This window comes from Macaca fascicularis, chromosome 9 (assembly GCF_037993035.2).
Source record: "Macaca fascicularis isolate 582-1 chromosome 9, T2T-MFA8v1.1".
NCBI classification, from domain to species: domain Eukaryota; kingdom Metazoa; phylum Chordata; class Mammalia; order Primates; family Cercopithecidae; genus Macaca; species Macaca fascicularis.
The window spans coordinates 35,740,344-35,745,446 of NC_088383.1; the positions used below are offsets into that span (position 1 = coordinate 35,740,344).

The following is a 5,103-nucleotide window of genomic DNA, read 5'->3' on the forward strand; positions in this document are numbered from 1 at the left end:
GAAAATCCTCTTCTGATGATTGAGGAAATTGCCGGGGAAGTAGGAAATCCTTGAGAGGTTGGATGGATGGTTCTGCAGGGACTCAGGGTGGGTGAGGACAGTTGTGTGAATTTCAGGAACACAGCCCAGGGACAGGGCCACAGAGGGGTGAGTGTTGGGCCTCCAGCTCCTCACACACAGCTATCCTGCCCCAACCTACCCAGGGCATTATTTGCCACCAGCTCCTGCCTCTGGACAATATGTATATATATTGTCCAGGAGTTCAAGACCAGCCTGGCCAACATGGTGAAACCCTGTCTGTACTAAAAATACAGAAAAAATTAGCTGGGCGTGGTGGCGGGGGCCTGTAATCCCAGCTACTCGGGAGGCCGAGGCAGGAGAATCGCTTGAACCCGGGAGGCGGAGGTTGTAGTGAGCCAAGATCGCGCTACTGCACTCCAGTCTGGGTGACAAGAGCGAAACTCCTTTCTTTATATATAAAAAGGACTTAACTGTGTTGCCCAGGCTGGAGTGCAGTGGTGTGATCAGGAAAACCTCCACCTCCCAGGTTCAAGCAATTCTCTTGCCTCAGCTTCCCAGATAGCTGGGAAGACAGGCAGGCACCACCACGACCAGCTAATTTTTGTATTTTTAGTACAGTCAGGGTTTTACCATGTTGGCCAGGCTTTGATCCACCCACCTCAGCCTCCCAAAGTGCTGGGATTATAGGCATGAGCCACCACGTCCAGCCTGCCTCTGGGCATTTTGTCTTTCTCCCTCTGTCCGCACTCTCACATCCCACCTCACATGCACAGAACCCATTCCCTCCACCCTTCTTCTGTGCTTATTCTTGGAAAAAGACACAACAAACCCATGTACACTCACACTGGTGATAAGACTGTCACCTGCTCCCCAGCAAAGCCTAAGCTGTGGTCACAGTTACAAAGTCCTATGGAAATCCACACTTTTCTGATTTTCGTCTGTTAAATACGAACCAGTGTGTGTTAAAATATTTTGTTCATGGGCAGCCTCTGGCCCACAAGACAGGGGAGAATGCCATGTGACAAAAGAAGGTAGGAGGGACCTGTCAGAAGCCAAGGAATGCCAAAGGTGACCAGCAAACCACCAGAAGTTAGGCTGAGTCAAGGAAGCGTTTTCCCCTGCTAGCGTCAGAGGGAGCACGACCCTGCCAACACCTTGATTTTGGACTCCTGGGCTCCAGAACTGGGAGACAATAGATTTATGTGGCTTTAAGCCATTCAGTTGGTGGTGTTTTGTCATGGCAGACCAGCAAACACACACAGATGTCCTCTGGCTGAAGGTCAGACTTTAAGAGGTCACAGGGAGGCATCTTTGTGTCCCATCTTGGAGGCCACCAGCTGGCAGGATGGCCCCATTCACATGGCCTGCCATTGCAAGGGAGTCCCAGGGCATTCGGTCGTTGAGTGAGCGTGTGTCCCCAGGAGCCAGCAGAGCATCTGGCATCACAAAGCGATCCAGAAGTGAGTTTGAATTCTGTTTTCTTGGATGCCACAGCTCTCTCTAAGGACTCTGGCCCAGACTCTATTGGAGACTCACCTGCTGAGCCAGAATAAAAGTGCAAAAGGTGCCCCCCAGTCGCTGCCGCCCCCGAGCAAAGCAAGCCCGTGGAGAGGGTGCTGGCTGGGACTCTGCCTGGCTGCACATGGACTCCGGCCTTCAGAATTGGCTCAGGGCTTTCGATAACAGGATTTCAAGGAGAGTGGCTGGGTTTATGGAAGTAGGGCCTCTAGACTGATAGTGGCTGCTGCTTCTTAAAAACAAAAATCCACCGGGCGCGGTGGCTCAAGCCTGTAATCCCAGCACTTTGGGAGGCCGAGACGGGTGGATCACGAGGTCAGGAGATCGAGACCATCCTGGCTAACACGGTGAAACCCCGTCTCTACTAAAAAATACAAAAAACTAGCCGGGCGAGGTGGCGGGCGCCTGTAGTCCCAGCTATTCCGGAGGCTGAGGCAGGAGAATGGCTTGAACCCGGGAGGCGGAGCTTGCAGTGAGCTGAGATCCGGCCACTGTACTCCAGCCTGGGCGACAGAGCAAGACTCCGTCTCAAAAAAAAAAAAAAAAAAAAAAATCCTCTCTGAGCTACACTCTAACATCAAGTCAGCAGGCAGAACCATTTTAAGAGGACAGGGTAGGGCGTGGTGGCTCACACCTGTAATCCCAGCACTTTGGGAGCCCGAGGCAGTTGGATCGCTTGAGGTCAGGAGTTCGAGACCAGCCTGGCTAACATGGTGGAACCGCCCCCCCATCTCCACTAAAAATACAAAAATTAGCTGGGCATGGAGGCGTGTGCCTGTAATCTCAGCTACTCGGGAGGCTGAGGCAGGAGAATCGCTTGAACCCAGGAGGCAGAGGTTGTAGTGAGCTGAGGTCGTGCCATTGCACTCCAGCCTGGGTGACAGAGCAAAACTCCATCTTTTTTTTTTTTTTTGAGATGGAGTTTCGCTCTTGTCGCCCAGGCTGGAGTGCAGTGGCACGATCTCGGCTCACTACAACCTGGTCTTGAACTCCTGACCTCAGGTGATCTGCCCGCCTCAACCTCCCAAAGTGCTGGGATTACAGGCTTGAGCCACCGCGCCCGGCATAAAACTCCATCTTAAAACAAAAACAAAAACAAAAAAACAGGACAGCACAGATCTGTTGAGAGCTAGGGTCACAGGATCTAGAATCCGAGCAGGGTCTCAGATTGCACGGAATCAGGAATCAGGCTGAATTATTCCTCAGAGCGGACACAGAAGAAACCCAGGGGGAAACCAAGTGTGGATGTGTCGCTAAAGAGGGAGCCTGGCAGCCCCAGCAGAGCCACATGGGCGGATCCTAGGCACAGGCAGAGTGGCAGCCGCAGGACTTGGAGGTTAGGCGGGCTCTGGAAGTGGGCGCCAGGCAGGGCGAGGCCCCGTGTACAGTAGAGAGTGCCAGTCAAAGCAAGTGCACCGGGGCCTTGTCCCTACAGGGGTTCTCATGTTGTGACCCAGGGGTGGAGAGTTGGGCTAAAGAAGCCAGCTCAGGCCAGATTGGGCACAGTGGCTCACACCTGTAATTTCAGCACTTTGGGAGGTTGAGGTGGGAGGATCATTTGAGGCCAGAAGTTCAAGAGCAGCCTGGGCAACAGAGCAAGACCTTGTTTCTAGAAGAAATTTAAAAAATAATAATAATTAGCCAGGCGTGGTAGTGTGTGCCTGTAGTCCCAGCTACTCGGGAGGTTGAGGTGGGAGGATCGCTTGAGCCAGGAGTTAGAGGCTGCAGTGAGCCATGATCGTGCCACTGAACTTGAGACTGGGCAGCAGAGTGAGATCATCTCTAAATAATAATAATAATAATAAATAAGAAGAAAATAAAGAAGCAGGTTCAGGCCGGAAAACAAGAGGAACGGGCCTCCTGTCTCCTCTGCATGACTCAAGAGAATTCTGCTCGTGTCTTTCACAGGCAGAGTGGCCGGGTAAATAGATACAGGGTGCCCAGGGTGCTGAGAACGCAGGTCCACACATCTGGTTATCCTGCGTCCGGCCTTTGGCCATGGAGCTTTCAGTCATGGCCTCCGGTAACATGCACATCGGAAAGCTCACCCCTGACTTCAGGGCCACTGCTGTGGTGGATGGAGCCTATAGGAGGTAAAGCTGTTGGACTACAGAGGGAAGCACGTGATCCTCTTTTTCCATCCTCTGGACTTCACTTTTTTTGTTTGAAACAGAGTCTGGCTCTGTTGCCCAAGCTGGAGTGCAGTGGCTCGATCTCGGCTCACTGCAACCTCTGCCTCCTGGGTTCAAGCGATTCTCCTGCCTCAGCCTCCCAAGTAGCTGGGACGCCCATGTGCCACCCCGCCCTGCTAATTTTGTATTTTTAGTAGAGATGGGATTTCACCACGTTGGTCAGGTCAGTCTTGAACTCCTGACCTCAGGTGATCTGCCAGCCTCGGCCTCCCAAAGTGCTGGGATTACAGGTGTGAGCCACTGAGCCTTGGACTTCACTTTCGTGTGCCCCCACAGAGATCATCGCATTCAGCAACTATGCTGAGGACTTCTGAAAGCTGCGAAGTGCTAGGGACCTCAGTGGACTCAGTTCACCCGTCTGGCTTGGAGCAACAGCCCCTGGAAGGAGGGAGGCAGGCTTGGGCCCCCTGGACAACCCTCTGCTTGCTGACATGACCTGAAGTGTGTCTGAGAAGTATGACATGCCGAAAACAGACGAGGGCATTGTCTGCAGGGGCCTCTTTTTTTTTTTTTTTTTTTTTTTTTGAGACGGAGTGGTCCAGGCTGGAGTGCAATGGCACAATCTCGGCTCACTGCAACCTCCGCCTCCCCAGTTCAAGCGATTCTCCTGCCCCAGCCTCCCGAGTAGCTGGGATTACAGGAGCGTGCCAGCACGCCTGGCTAATTTTTGTATTTTTAGCAGAGACGGGGTTTCTTGATGTCGGTCAGGCTGGTCTCAAACTCCCCACCTCAGGTGATCTGCCTGCCTTGGCCTCCCAAAGTGTTGGGATTACAGCTGTGAGCCACCACGCCTGGCCTGCAGGGGCCTCTTTATCATCCATGGCAAGGATGTCCTTCCCTAGATCACTGTTGATGATTGGCCTGTGGGACAATTTGTGGATGAGGCCCTGCGGCTGGTCCAGGCCCTTCAGTACACAGATGAACACCCGGAAGTTTGTCCTGCTGGCTGGAAGCCTGGCAGTGACATGATCAAGCCCAGCGTGAATGACAGCAAGGAATCCTTCTTCAAACACAACTAGGCTGGCTGATGGATCGTGAGCTTGTGCCCCTACACGGGTGCCCTATGTTGACCCAGGAAAGGCCAGATCTGCCCCTCCAAACTCCACAGTCTGGGAGCCTGAAAAGTTAGGCCAAGGCCTTCTCATGCCTCCAACTGGGAGCTGGTGAATAGTGACACCCTCCCCCAAACCCACCCAGCTGCACACAGGCCTAGAGATGACCAATAAAGTACTAGGGACAGAAAATAAATAAATAAATAAATTCAGTAAATACAGGACGCCCAGTTAAATCTGAATTTCAGAGAAACAGTGAATAATTTACAATGTAAGTATGTACAAATACTCCACGGGAGGCCCAAGCATGGTGACTCACA

The 5,103-nt window shown here is 52.6% G+C and overlaps 1 pseudogene; it reads left to right on the forward strand.

Moving 5' to 3' along the window:
• Nucleotides 1–3,552: 3,552 nt before the first annotated feature.
• Nucleotides 3,553–4,787, forward strand: LOC135964937 (peroxiredoxin-2-like; annotated as a pseudogene).
• The last annotated feature ends 316 nt before the right edge of the window (nucleotides 4,788–5,103 follow it).